The sequence below is a fragment of the Trachypithecus francoisi genome, unplaced genomic scaffold (genome assembly GCF_009764315.1).
Source record: "Trachypithecus francoisi isolate TF-2019V2 unplaced genomic scaffold, Tfra_2.0 Lachesis_group13, whole genome shotgun sequence".
Lineage (NCBI taxonomy): Eukaryota > Metazoa > Chordata > Mammalia > Primates > Cercopithecidae > Trachypithecus > Trachypithecus francoisi.
This window is the reverse complement of record NW_022681458.1, coordinates 25,390,814-25,406,290: the sequence shown is the minus strand read 5'-3', so window position 1 is coordinate 25,406,290 and position 15,477 is coordinate 25,390,814. Positions and strand designations below refer to the sequence as shown.

Here is a 15,477-nt window from a genome sequence, read left to right as displayed (position 1 = left end):
AATTCACCACTCAATGGGAAGAATAACAAAAAGGTTGAAGCTCTTTAATCTCCTATGCTTTTTAAGTATAAAATTTCAGCTAATGAGGAGTGCATGATGAAAGCCATCTATACTAGAAATGGAGGGAAGGGGTAGTTCCAACCGTGTCAAATACCCAGAGAACATTCTAATGTGTTTATATCAGTCTGGGGAATCATTTATAAATCCTTCTGGTTTTAAACATTTTGAATCTTTCTTAGATATGTATTTTTAAAAGTCTTTCTTCTACCATTTTTCTGTGTCAAAGTCTATGGAAATAACCACTAAGATAAAGAATCATCAAAACTCATTAACTTATGTTTTCATGTGTTTTATGTATAAGGATATGTTTTAGGTTCTACATAAAGCATATTAAGGTATGCCCAGAAAATAAAATCATGTCCTCCACATTTTGTTGAGAAACAATGATGGTTAGGTTATAGCCAAATTTTTTTGCTCATCACAAGGTCTGAAATACAGCTTTGATTTCCTTTGTTGGAGTAGAATGTATAACCTTTCTAAATTTATTTTTATTTTTCTATGTACTATTTGCCTTGATACTGATGTATGTGGTATACTTGTAAAGATAAATCTTTCTTCTTTCCTTTCCTAATTCATTCAAACCTTTGATTTATGAGAAGAATCAATATTGTATCAAATGCTGATGCGTTCATAAATATTTTTATCATTGAATTTCAAAAAGTACATATAATAGTTACATAACTCGTATTCCCTTTCATGTGTCATCTTTGGAGCCTATAGTTAATAACACTAAAAACAATGGATTTAGATTGAGTAGTTACCTGTACATGGGTCAATTCATTGAGTCATTAAATATTTACTACTACCTCAAAGAGAGTAAACAGCCTCGTGGGAGAGACAGGCACAGAGACATACTGGAGCTGGCTCAAGCTGACTCTCTTTGGCTCCCAAGAGCCAGTTCTCTGCATCTCTTCTCAATTCCACTTCATTGACATCAAGTTAGTAGCTTGAAATCAGCCATGGTGAGAGTGAGAGTATTTATACCATAGAAATTGGCAAACACTGTAAATTTGGGCTTTTTGTTAAACATTTACCAGGCACCACTGCAATACATAGATGTGCTTTACAATGTGATGTCTTAAGAAACAAGAGAGATAATAAAAGCACCAAGAAGGGGTGCTGAACACAGTTAGAAGGATCAACGAAACCTTCCCTTTTGGGACTAACCTCCAATATCACCTCCTCTGAGAGGCCTTTCAATGCAACCTTCCTGAAAAAACCCTGCTCCCAGGCACGCTGTCATACTGCACTGTGCCTTTATTTCAGAAAATCTGCCACAGTTGATGATTAACTGACTTATTTTTACTTGTTTATCTGTCTCCCTTACTGGGATGTAAACTCTTCAATGGCATGGTTCTTATCTGCCTTGTCTCCCTGGCTATTAAAAGGCACTCAAAGTATTTTTTAAAGTTAGTGGTAGAACAGTAGTAGGGTCTCAAAGGATGAGCAGAATTTGGCTAGGCAAAGAACTAAAGGTAGAACATCCTGAGCAGACAGAAATACAAAGAGTGTGGTAGCCAGAGAAGGATGGTGTGTGCATAAAACTTAAAGTCCAAATTAAGGAGTGCTCTCTAGATGGGATCATGTGAGCCACAGGACCACTGAAGGCCACTGTTCAAACTCCTATTTACCAAGGGATGAGCAGGAGCATGGCTAACTCCAAATTGGCACAGATGTGGTTTTAAGTCAGGAAAAAAGAAAACTAACAAAACATCTCTCTCCTATCTGATTGGTAAACTGACGTTCCTTTTCCTCAGTAAAAGAGATTAGTCCCTAAAAAGCATTGCTGAATCTCCCCAATTCAGCATGTTCAAAGTGTGAAGAATTTAGTAGCATTTACATTGAAACAAATAAATAAGGCAATGGGGATATGTTGGTTTCTACCATGTGCATTACTGAAGTCCTTCTGCAGGTAATTGTGGTCTCTTGACTATACTGCATGTATTAGAGCATCTGAGAAATGTATTAAAGGGGTTTTCTGTTCAGTGAGGAAGGAGGGTATTCAGTACCTAAGGAGATAAACTAATTCGAGTACAGGTAGTGAGTCTGCATAAAGTATTGAGTCAATGCCCTCTCCCACTTCTCCGACATGCTCACAATCTATTAGATGAGGCAATAGGATCTCCAATGGGATGAAGAAAGGATCAAATGATGGAATGACTAATTCTGCTGGGTGAAATTCAGCAAGCTTTCAGGGGAAGGTAATGTTTGGGTTGGCCTTAGGAGATGAGTAGAACTCGAGCAGACAAAGTCTCAGTGGAGGAGGCACTTCAACAGGGAGAACATGCTGATCCAAACCACAGAAGCCTGAAGTCAGGGTGTAGATACATTTGAAGGCTCATGGAACTGCCACACATAGAACAACTTACACAACTCTAAGCAGAACACCTGCCAATGTGCTTTTGCAAAACAACATTCTAATTTTACTTTGGTTTTCATAATGGCAAAGTGATTCATTAGTTCCTATTACACATTGCAATTTCAAAATGATAAAACACTGAGAGTCCTTTCTTAATTATGAAAGTTCAAAAAAGGGGAACTTAAGCCAAATCTACTATTTCCACTCAGCAAATATGTGGCCACAAGAGGTACTTGACCAGCCTGCACACAACTCCTATTAAGTCTTGTCTGTACAAGCTTAATAATAAGATAATATCTTTGCTTTGTACACACAGTGGAGCCTCATATGCATACCGTAATTGACTATACAGGGTTAGAGAGACCCCAAGTCAAATTATGTCACAGCCACGGGATAATCAACTATATTTATTAAAGCACAATCAGGCCAGGCTCCCACTTGTAATCCCAGAACTTTGGGGGCCAAAGCGGGTGGATAACCTGAGGCCAGGTATGGGAGACCAGCCTGGCCAACTTGGTGAAACCGTCTCTACTAAAAATACAAAAATTTGCGGGGCATAATGGTACTTGCTTGTAATCCCAGCTACCTGAGAGGATGAGGCACAAAAATTGCTTGAACCCAGGAGGCAAAGGTTGCAGTAAGCTGAGATTGCACCCCTGCACTCCAGCCTGGGTGACAGATTGAGGCTCCGCCTCAATAAATAAATAAATAAATAAATAAATAAAAGCATAATTCAGGTAAAACTCACTTGAAGAGAACTTAAAATGTAAAAATAACTGATTTCCAAAATGGACATACAAAGGCGATTGTTTTACGTTTATTTCACCATTGTTTTCACTTAAATAGTGAGTTTTTAAAATATATATATACATTAAGTTCTAGGGTACATGTGCACAACGTGCAGGTTTGTTACATATGTATACATGTGCCATGTTGGTGTGCTGCACCCATTAACTCGTCATTTACATTAGGTATATCTCCTAATGCTATCCCTCCCCCCGCCCCCCAACCCATGACAGGCCCCGGTGTGTGATGTTCCACTTCCTGAGTCCCAGTGTTCACATTGTTCAGTTCCCACTTATAAGTGAGAACATGCGGTGTTTGGTTTTCTGTTCTTGCGATAGTTTGCTGAGAATGATGGTTTCCAGCTTCATCCATGTCCCTACAAAGGCTGCATAGTATTTTTTATGGCTGCATAGTATTCCATGGTGCATATGTGCCACATTTTCTTAATCCAGTCTGTCATTGATGGACATTTGTGTTGGTTCCAAGTCTTTGCTATTGTGAAGAGTGCCACAATAAACATACGTGTGCATGTGTCTTTATAGCAGCATGATTTATAATCCTTTGGGTGTATATCCAGTAATGGGATGGCTGGGTCAAATGGTATTTCTAGTTCTAGATCCTTGAGGAATCGCCACACTGTCTTCCACAATGGCTGAACTAGTTTACAGTCCTACCAACAGTATAAAAGTGTTCCTATTTCTCCACATCCTCTCCAGCACCTGTTGTTTCCTGACAACCCCATCAAAAAGTGGGCAAAGGATATGAACAGACACTTCTCAAAAGAAGACATTTATGTAGCCAACAGACACATGAAAAAATGCTCATCATCACTAGCCATCAGAGAAATGCAAATCAAAACCACAATGAGATACCTTCTCACACCAGTTAGAATGGCGATCATTAAATAGTGAGTTTTAAAATGACAATTTATCAAAAGCTATTTTCATCAGAAATATATTTTGTGTGTAAAGAAAAGTACCCCAAGGGCTGCTTGATGGCCAGGAACAGAGACTGATTCTGGCTGGCTTAAGCTGAAACAGAAATTCTTGTACAAATATTATCAGAGAAAGATAGTGTGTGCATAAAACATAAAGTCCAAATTAAGGAGTGGCCTCTAGACCACTAAATAAAAGATAGAGCTGGAAATAGAGTTCAAAAAAATCTGTGCCTCTCCCAACCCAGAAAAAAAGGGCAGCTCTTGGAATCCAGATAGAACTGACAGAAAGTGCCTCTTTGATCATTTTTCTGATCTTTTTCACTCAGCTCAAGCTTCAAATTCCCAGGATAAAAGGACCAATCTGGAATAAGTATCCAGAGACAATCACGCACCTTCAATTATAGTCCCATGAAAGCTACACAGGTTCATGGAGAATGGTTTCCTCAAAGGAAACTGGTGCTTTTATCAAAGAGGGTAGAATGGGTTGGGCATAGTGGTTCATGCCAGTAATCTCAGCACTTTGGGAAGCCAAGGTGAAAGGATCCATTGAGGCCAGGAATTTCAGACCAGCCGGGGCAACATAACAAGACCCTGTCTCTAGAATAAATAAAAACAACAACAAAAAAAAGTCGAGCATGGTGACACACGCCCATAGTCTTAGCTGCTCAGGAGACTGAGACAAAAGGATCACTTGAGCTCTGAGCAACAGAGCAGGACCCTGTCTCAGGAAAAAAAAAAAAAAAAAAAGAGGGTAAGAAGGTAGAATGAATACCGAGTAGCCAGAAGACGAGGAATAGCCATTCTAACCCCTAACCTGAGGGTGCTCTGCCTGTGATTAGTCCTGACTCACTCTACCAGTGTGATACAGTTGAGAGTTTTGTCTTTCTCCTGATCTAGCCTTTCCCTGACCCTTTTTGTTCTGAAGAGGTCAGTAGCAACTTCTAAAATCTGTGTGTGGAGGGAATTTTAAAATACACACCAGTTGGTTAGTTGGTGTTTCCATGTGATACATTTTACATACTCAACAATTTACTTATCCCTCCACACATAGCAATATGAGTGTTATCTAACCACTAGGAATTTTTCTCCTTTAAGTTTATAGTCACATGCTAGTGAGATAATTTAAATATGTCCACAGAATACAGAATATTTTTAAAATAAGTTTTTTAAAGCTTAAAAGGAAAAAGGCTAATTAAAAAAAGACTTTAGGTCTTTGGTACCAAACATTCTATTAAGCAGATATTTTTCGTGTAAGTTACTTAATTACACAGTTGAGCACTGTGTAAACACATCTCAACTCTCTATATAAACTTACGGAGCTGTTAAATAAAAAACCTATAGTACGTAAAATATGTTGCATTTTTCCATAGAAAAAAAGGAGTTCTGTCAACATGTCCAACCAAGCTAATGTAGAATGACTTCAGCTACAAATATCTAGAAATGCTGAGTAAAACAGGATAAAAAAAGAATTCTTTTTTAAATGCCCATGAGAAATAATGAGGAATTCCAAGAATATGGAAATGACCAGGTTCCAGAAAGGCAGAGGATGTCTAAATGGATGCAGCAGTGGCCCTGGGATGGGAGGAGCAGAGGGGCCCAGATGATGCTGGGAAATAGGCTCTAACACCTACACTAGGACAAGATACAAGGGTGGGCCATGCAAAGAGGACAGTGGCGGCTAAGACCTCTACATCAAGCTGGAGTCCTACAGCGCTACAAGCTCAGTATAAAGGAACTGTACAAAGTCCACCTACCCACCAGGAAAACAGCAATGAGGCTTGCCTCAGCCCTAAAAGCAGGGTGGGAAAGGAAAGTTTCCCACGAGAAAATGAAGCCCCAAGCCCATGCCAATCCTAGGCTTGGAGGCTGAATTTGCACTTTCCTTGTGATATGGGATTTCCCCAGTTTGAGGCTGACATAGATGTTGCTCCTGGGCTGGTTGGCCAGGGCTCCTTGAAGAAGAAAATCCAAAATATCTCTAGAAGGATATTCCATAGGAAATGCTATGGGGATTACCACAGAGGAAAAAAAATTTGCCAAAGATCAGGTTATAATTTTTTTTTAAATTATATAATATACGAGGTAAAGATCCAACATGAGTGAGGATCCAAAGCTCTCTCAGGATCCAAAGGTCTCTGTCATAGAAAAGCAGATATCATTTCCAAATTATTTTATTTTATTTTATTTGTATTATATTTTTAGAGATGGAGTCTCACTCTGTCGCCCAGGCTGTAGGTACAGTGGTGCGACCATAGCCCACTGCAGCCTTGACCTCCTGAGCCCAAGGGATCATCCTGTCTCAGCTCCCAAGTAGCTTAGAGTACAGGTACATGCCATCATGCCCAGTTTCAAATAATTTTATATTATCTGCAAGCTAGTATAAAAGAAATATTAAAATGATTAAAGAGATTTAAAGAAGGAATAAAATTCATAATGAAAGAATAAGACATTATGACAAAAGAACACACACAATTTTTAAAAGAACCAAATGGAAATCTGCAAATAAAAGATAGAATCTGAAAAATTAATGGATTGGTTAAATAACAGATTGGACTCTGATGAAGAGAAAATTAGCTAACTGGAAGAAAAATCCTAGCATATTACTTTGAATGTAGCATGGAGAGACTTTTTTAAATGTAAAAAACATAAAAGGTAGAAAGTAAGCAAAATGAAAGATGGTGTGCATAGGAGCCAAAAGAAAACTTCCCTTTAGAAGTTTTGCTGAAAAATCAACTAGAAAAAGGCAGATTATTTATTTTATTTTATTTTATTTTATTTGCCTGCTAGATAAATTCTAAAAGAGCTCTAACACTGCCAAAAGGCAGGTTAATAGGAGAAAGGTATACAAGTGTATTAGCAGGCACGGGAGACGTACAGAGATCTGAAAAGCAAGATGCTTGATGCTTTTATACCATCTTGAGGTTACAGAAATAATAGGGGCTCAGAGAATGGCCCAAAACAGGTTTTGATGGTAAATCAGGTTATGATGGCAAGACCAGGTTACGAGAGGAATAGAGAGGAAGCTGGTAGTAAAGGTGGGCTTGTTACGTAGAGGAAACCTCACAGGTGGCAGCCCTTGGAGAGAATAGGTAGTAAGTGTTTCTTTCAGGCCCTTAAAGATGTCAAACTCTCAGTTAATTTTTCCTAAATTGGACAAGGAAGAGCCTCAGAGAAAGCCTGGCTTTGTGAATGCAGATTTTCTCTACAGAAGCAAATCTCCCTACAAAAGACAGCTTTTCAGCTAGTCTGATAGTTCTAGTCCTTCTGCACAGCCATCTTGAAATATATAAAAGAATTATATTTGGGGGGTGAAATAATTTAGCTTCCTTCAAGTGAAAGGTCCAAGATACATCTATTTAATAGGATTTCTAGAAAGGTTCATAGAGAAAATAAAGAAAATTCAAAGAGGTGATGTCTGGAATTGACACAAATCCTCACATCGAAGAGGGTGTGCAAAGAGGCCAAAAAGGGAAAAATAGAAATAAATCTGCACTTAAATGCATCAAAGCAAAACTGTGTAGCATCAAAAAGAGAATAGTTTAAGATCAGTGGAAAATAAAAAATGGAATAATTGGACTTACAGCAGACTTCTCAAAAGCAACAACAGAGGCCAGAGGAAAATGAAATCATATCTTCAAGTGCTAAGGGAAAATAATTTCAACCTAGAATCCTTTATGAAGCTAAGTTGTCATTCAAGAATGAAAGCAAAGTAAAAATAAATGTTGAAATCAACAAAGAATAAGAAATGCCAAACACAGGCCCTGATAAGATAAAAGGAAATTAAACTGAAGAAAGAATGGCAACAAAAGGACTATTAAACAAAAAAGTTGGTAAGTATGTGCGGGCATGGTGGTGTGTGCCTATAGTCCCAGCTATTTCGGAAGCTGAGGCAGAAGGACTACTGTAGCCCAGAAGTTCAAGGCTGCAGTGAGCTATAATTGAGTCACTGCACTCCAGCACTCCAGCCTGGGCAACTGAGTGAGACCTCATTTAAAAAAAAAAAAAATGTGTAAATAAAAATATACATTGAATGTAAAAAACTTCTAATATTTCACTTGAAGAGTTTAAAAATAAGGTAGAGCTGAAATGTCAGTGTGAAAAATATGACTGCTTACAGTCAAAATGTACTAAGGTCTTTTTCTTGTTCAGAAGGATTCACTTTACACTGTGTAAGTCAAGTATGTGTGTCAAAAGTGTACAGGTAATCACTAAAAAAAATAGACTGCAAAAGAATGTAAAACTTCTAAATCAGTATTAAAAAACATAAAAATTTGATCAACTCAAAGAAAGGAGAGAAAAGGAAATAAAAACGTAAGATATATTATATATATATTTTTTCCATAGGTTATTGGGGAACAATACAACTAACTATCTACTAAACCAAAGAGCCTCTCTGATTAGATTAAAAATAAACAGACAAAATAATAAGCCAGGTGAATGCTTCTTATAGGAGACCTACCTAAAACACAATGACACTGAAAGGCAGAAAAAATGAAAATATATATATAGATGGTCCCTGAGTTACAATGGTTCAACTTATGGTTGTTTGACTTTACTCTGGTGTGAAAGCAATACATATTCATTAGGCACTCCATTTATTAGAAACTGTACTTCAAGTACTCATGCAACCATTTTGTTTTTCACTTTCAGTATAGTATGTAATAAATTATATGAGATATTCAATACTTTACCATAAAACAGGCTTTGCATTAGATAATTTTGCTAAACTGTAGGCTAATGTAAGTGTTCTGAGCATTTTTAAAGTAGACTAGGCTAAGCAATGATGTTCATTATGTTAGGTATATTAAATACATTTTTGACATGATGTTCTCAACTTATGATGGGTTTCTCAGAATGTAACCCCATTGTAAGTCAAGGAACATCTGAATACCAGGCAAATTATAAACAAATGAAAGCTTGTATATTGACATACATAGCAGACAAAACAGACTTCAAGTATTTTGAGGAATAATAAAGGCTATTACCTAAAATTAAAAAGAAAATTATCCAGGAAAATAGCATAATCCTATGCCTTTTTACCTCCACAACATTATAGCTCCAAAACATACAAAACAAAAATTTAAATACAAGGAGAAATTGACAAATACATATCCACAGTGGAATATCTTAATGTCTCTTTCTCAGAAATGGATATATCAAAGAAATAAAAAATTAATAAGTATATAGATAATTTGAACAATGTAATGAATATGATTAAGCTAATGGAAATATATAGAATCTTATCCCAACAATTTGATTATAAATATTGATTTTCAAGCACAAATAAAAGTACAAAAGTTACCAAGGCAACAAATCAAATCTCAAGAAATATCAGAGAACTGGTATCACATGAACTGTATTCTCTGATCAACATCAACCCAAAACACAGCCCAAAAGATCCCAGACATCCAGAAAATTTTTAATTTCCAAAATAATTCATGAGTCAAAGAATAATTCTAATGGAAAATTAAATTTTAAAGAAATGGTCAATAATAAACATTAAGCTTGGGTTATATCTGAAATATTTTTTAAGAAAGAGAGGGAGGCCGGGCGCGGTGGCTCAAGCCTGTAATCCCAGCACTTTGGGAGGCCGAGACGGGCGGATCACGAGGTCAGGAGATCGAGACCATCCTGGCTAACACGGTGAAACCCCGTCTCTACTAAAAATACAAAAAACTAGCCGGGCGAGGTGGCGGGCCCCTGTAGTCCCAGCTACTCCGGAGGCTGAGACAGGAGAATGGCGTAAACCGGGAGGTGGAGCTTGCAGTGAGCTGAGATCCGGCCACTGCACTCCAGCCTGGGTGGCAGAGCAAGACTCCGTCTTAGAAAAAAAAAAGAAAGAGAGGGAGAGGTCTGAAATGAATATCATAAAACATAGTTTTTAAAGCTGGATGCTATATATAAAAATGCTATTATATTATTTTCTGTACACTTCAAACAGTTTATAATTATTGTAAGTTTAAAAATGAAGCTACTTATTCTGCTTCATATAAATGTTATTTGTATCTCAATCATTGGAGGAATGGTAAATATTTGTTTTGTATTTGTTTTCCATATGGGATAGACGGGAATTTAAACAAAATGCTTCTATCAGTGAACACATGGCTTCAACCAATATGGAGCAACTGATTTTCCTTAATCTCCATGTCCCATTGTACTAAAGGCTAAAGGTCAGATGTTCCCAGCCCGGCCTCTAGGGTCACCTTCAAGTCTGTCAAAAATACCTCCTGCTGGTGACCAGAAAGGCTGCAAAGCTGGTCATTTTTAAAAGAACATATTGCAAAGATCACCCACGTAGAAAATCAACTTTGCAGGCAAGCCTCATGGTTGACAACATTTATATTGACCCCACTTAAAATATTTTATTACATACTTCTGATAAAAAAGCAAAATCTGCCTATGAGTTGGAGTTTTAGTAAACATCCTCCCTTTTTGAAGTGTGTCTTTAAAATAGTCATCCTAAGCAAAACTAAGAACTCCCTATCCTCTGTGACTCAAGTCTTAGGCAATCCTCAGATTCTCTTTCCCAGTTCTCCCAATTAAGTCCTGGGTGATTCCTGCTATCAGAATTTTATGTCATTATTGTCAAACTTGAGTAACGTACACCCACTTTTTGGAGGAAAAATATTCTCCTGAGCCCCTAATGTTGACAAATTACTTTCATTAGAATGTTACTTAAAAATATATACAAATGTAAAACTAAATATAAACTCATTATGCTAAACAACTATAATACCAAAACAAATTTACAAATTAGAAACAAAACTACCAAACCAATACAGTTCAAATTAACAAGAGTAATTTAATGTGACAATTAGTATTGTTTTGCTAAAATTGTATTGCAGTTAGAAACAATCGGCTTCCTGTTAGATTCAGGCAATGGTAAGCACTTAGAGATGTATTGGAGGTTTAGGGAAAGGAAAGTCAAGATATTTGCTCCTTCCCTTTCCTGGTTCTGGTCTAGCAAAGAAGCTCCTCCCCACCTGGCTCCCGAAGGCAGCTTTCGCCATGGTTACTGACTGCATCCAGAAGCCCTGGTTTCCTGCCTCTGCTCACACTGTCTCCTCCCCAGATGCCTCCTGGTACTGATCTGCTGCTGCCACTAACCTCTGTTTTGACCCTGCATTCCCTGTTTGGTTTCCTCCTTTCTTCCAATACCATTGTGATGTGGTTTGGATTTGTGTCCCTGCCCAAATTTCATGTCGAATTATAATCCCCAGTGTTGGACGAGGGGCCTAGTGGGAGGTGTTTGGATCATGGGCGGGGGCAGGGGGAATTTCCCCCTTGCTGCTCTCATGATAGTGAGTGAGTTCTCATGAGATCTGGTTGTTTAAAGGTATGCAACACCTCTCTCCCTGCTCTCTCTTCCTCCTGCTCCAGACATGTAGGATGTGCCAGTTTCCCCTTTGCCTTCTGCCTTGGTTGTAACTTCCTTGAGGCCGCTCCAGTCATGTTATCTCTACAGCCTGCAGAACCAAGAGCCAATCAAACCTCTTTTCTTTGCAAATTACCCAGTCGCAGGTGATTCTTTATAGCAATGCAAGAACAGACTAATACGCATTGTTTTTTACTAGTTTCCCATACTAAATTCGCTTTATTAAACTACTATTCTCATACTCACTTTTTTTGACTGACCCCGGGGATACACAGGTTATACGTAAGAGTGGAAAGAGTTGGAGAGTAATCAGATTTCTTCCTTCATCCATGTGTATTTATGCCAATTGTTGTACTTTTAACTTCCCTCTTTTTTACACTTCAAAGTGCCAAGAATAAACCAAAAAGAGGAATCTCCCCAAAAGTGTATACTATTGTTTTATGTAGAAACCATTTTTGTTCCCTAAATTTCCTGTGGCTCCATATGTCATCAGAAGGGATTCAACAGGAAAGCGTCTGTACCAAAAAGGGGAATTACACCCAAACAACGGATGAGTTCCGTCTGCAGATTCCAATTTGAGAAGAATGGCTCAGCAATCTTAGATACATCACCCTCAAAACAACTAATAACTTAAAAGGGAAATCTGAATATTCATTTCCCTTGAAAAAATGGTGAATGAATTGAGGTAACCAATTCTTTTTTTTTTCCTTCCTAGAGTTCTTTTAACATTACATGATTTTTCAACATTTTTCTTTACAGAGTTGCACCACCAGATAGACAAGGAAGAAATTAATGTACACACTTGAATATGAAAAAGAGGGGGGTTTTAAATCAGAAAGTATGTCTTTAAAGGAACAGCATAAGAGTAAATAATTTATGATAGAATGACCAATATTTCTTCTATCAAATGACAAGTTTCTTACTTTCTCTAATGTAGCTTTTATGTTATATAGGTACCAGCTCCTACTTTTGTCAGTTCTCGAGGGCATGAATATTTAATGGGTTGGGAAAAGCATGGTTACTTCTAAGAGTCTGAGAGAAAGAGAGCCAGCATGTTTAATGTTTATTACAGAAATCAACTGATGGCAGGACATTCCCAGCAGGTCTTTAAACCAGCAAGACACGGGAGGTTAAGTTGATGCCAGGCTCCACTCCAGACAATTAAACTAGGATCTCTGGTGGGAATCTCTGGGGATGGGTCTCAGGCATTAGCATTTTTAAAAATTTTCCCACATTATTCTAATGAAGCCACTAGCCTCAGCCAAGAATTAAAAGTTAGCTTGGATACTATCTTTTTATTGGATTCAGTTTTTCTTCCTCATAAGGGTTTGTTCATTTCTCCCCCTCATTCTTTATTATTTTGAATGACATTGACATAAGTGATGCTAGAGCTATAGTCAACTTGAGATTTTGTTTTACCTGCCACTTGATAAACGAAAACAGAGAAGGAAAAACATGAGTCCTTTTAGGGGTAAGGGGTGATGATTATAGTGATGCCTGCCAGAATCCTCAGATAGCTGAACTGTGTGACTTTCACCTCAAAAGTCACTATCAAGGGATGATGTATCAAATCCACTGTCCATTGGTCAATCATTTTGTGTAGTCCTTTTTCTCAGTATCTTCAGGCTGTTAGCACATGGTATCAGACACAATCTGTCAATCCTCGTCACATTAGAAATGTCCCAGTTCGCATTCTCCAGAGCCCATGGCTCTTATAGGGTTGAAATCTTAGCACCCACTATAGCAACAGCACATTGTATATATGTATCTCCCAAGACAAACACCTCACAAAGAATAAACAATGACTTAGCCTGGGGATCCCCTAAACATGCTTGATAGCACACCTAACAGAAGTTTAAATAAGACTTTAACATTTTCCCCATGATCCAGTGGATCACCTTGCACCTCCCCCGAGGTGCTCACACCTCACTCCAGAGACCACTGAGTCAGTCTACTGGATAATGCTGCCTGACAAACAGTTATTACTGTTGTGCTTTGAGTTGTCCTTGAATCTAAATATTATAGCAGAAATTGTGAATGAGAGTTGTTCAACAATGCAAACAAGGTAAATAGCAAATTATTCATCATCACCCATGAGTTACTTGATGAAAAATTCGAACAGAATTTTGTGTTAGTACCAAATGTTCCCTGTTACCATCAGAGCTACGCCTCGAGGACTTCCCAGGCTCCAGTCTGATCCTCTGAACAATTTTACTCAAATCACTTTACTGTTTATAGCTATTTCATCGTTTCAGTGGTCACTCTAAACCAAAACACAGCCTCTAGGTTTTCTTGCTCAAAGGCTACATTCTTCAAAAGAATGCACTAGGAAAATTCTGGCCATAATTTCAAAGCAGATTTTCTCTCTACAATAAATAGGTGTATTTAAAATATAAAATGTTTTCAATGAGGTATCCTTTATGAAAAAATGCAGTATAGCAAGGACTTTGGCAAATGGATTGATTCTGAAAAAATAAAAAGAGACACAGAAAAATTTCATCAAGGTCACTAAAAGGGGAGAAATTAGCTGAAATAAGCAAGTGCAGAGATCTGAGTCATGACAATTAAAGATCACAGAGTTTGATTCTGGTTTTGCAGTAGAGGAAACTGATCTGCCCAAGGTCATGCTCTAGTTTAATGGCAGAACCGAAAACATCTGCAGACTCCTAGCTCACTGTCCCTTCTTTTGGTCTATAATATAATTACTTCCTTAGTTACTTATCTTCCATTCTCTTTTCTATCAGTCTTAGATAAGAAAGCCAAGACATTTCTTTGGTTGCCTTGTAAATCATCCTTACTTCACAAAGACCCATTCCTCCCCCTTGGGTGTTTCCTTTTCCTGTGGTCTCCCCATAGGAGAAGGCTCTGTATTCCCAACTGCAGGGTTCCTGTCTGCCTCGTTGGAGAGTTCTTTCATCACTGCAGTGCGTGGGCTGCCTGTCTCTAAAAATAAGATTCCATTTATTTGTTTGGTACAAGGAAAATCAATTATGATACAGTTCTCACTGTGGAGATATTCTCAAACAATATTTTAACTGACTCCCAAGTTCTATTTTAAAAGCATCATAACCACAGAAGCACAGAATTCTGGAGATTAATAAGTCTGCAGAGTTCATCCAATGTGGTTCCTTACCATTTGGGGGTCATAAAACCCTTTGAAAATATGATGACAGCTACAAAAACTCTCCCCAGAAAAAAATATACATACAAAGATATATATGAAGACATATATACAAAATTCACACAAAAGCATGCAATATTGTTCACTGACCAGGAGGGTAATCCCTGGATCCCTGGGTTAAATACCCCTTTGTTGAGTTAGTTAGTGGAAGAAATAGTGCTAGAACACAGGTCTCTTCTTCCCAGTCCAGAGGTACACTATAGGATGACAAAGGTGACCATCTGATTTATCATCTAAACCAGGACACTTTAGAAAGTGAAAAGGTAGGCTACTGATGATTAAGACAACAGGTGTAAACTGAAACCCTTTGGGGCAAATCAGGACACACCAAAAACAGATAACCTCTTAGACCTGACACTTCTTTGTGCCAGAAAGCCAAAACCTCCCGAGAAAAAAAGAAAACGTGAACTTGCAATACAACCTCTGAATCTTTACTCTACAGTGCTTTAAAGAGACCAAGCTTCTACCCTCTTGTCCGAGTTCTCATTAAATGCATATCACACATCTCATGAATATAACATACAAAGGAAATTATTATAACACTTTATAGCAACAGGATTTAAGTTTCCTTGAGACCTCCCAAGGGGCATCTCAATCAATTTTAGGTTTTATCAGCAACATGGTAGTGAACATCAGAACTTTCTCTTTGCTGCTGTTGGTAAAGTCAGTTTCACTCCAGAGGTTTGAACACTTCAGTCTGACTATGCAAAGAAAAGATAAGAAAAATGGATTCCATTGTAAAGAATCTCCCTAAAGGTCTAAATAATTCATATCAGTCT

At 37.8% G+C, this 15,477-nt stretch overlaps 1 pseudogene; it reads right to left on the bottom strand.

The window, feature by feature from the left end:
• Positions 1-6,881: 6,881 nt before the first annotated feature.
• On the bottom strand, positions 6,882-6,956 carry LOC117095489 (annotated as a pseudogene).
• Between the last annotated feature and the right edge of the window lie 8,521 nt (positions 6,957-15,477).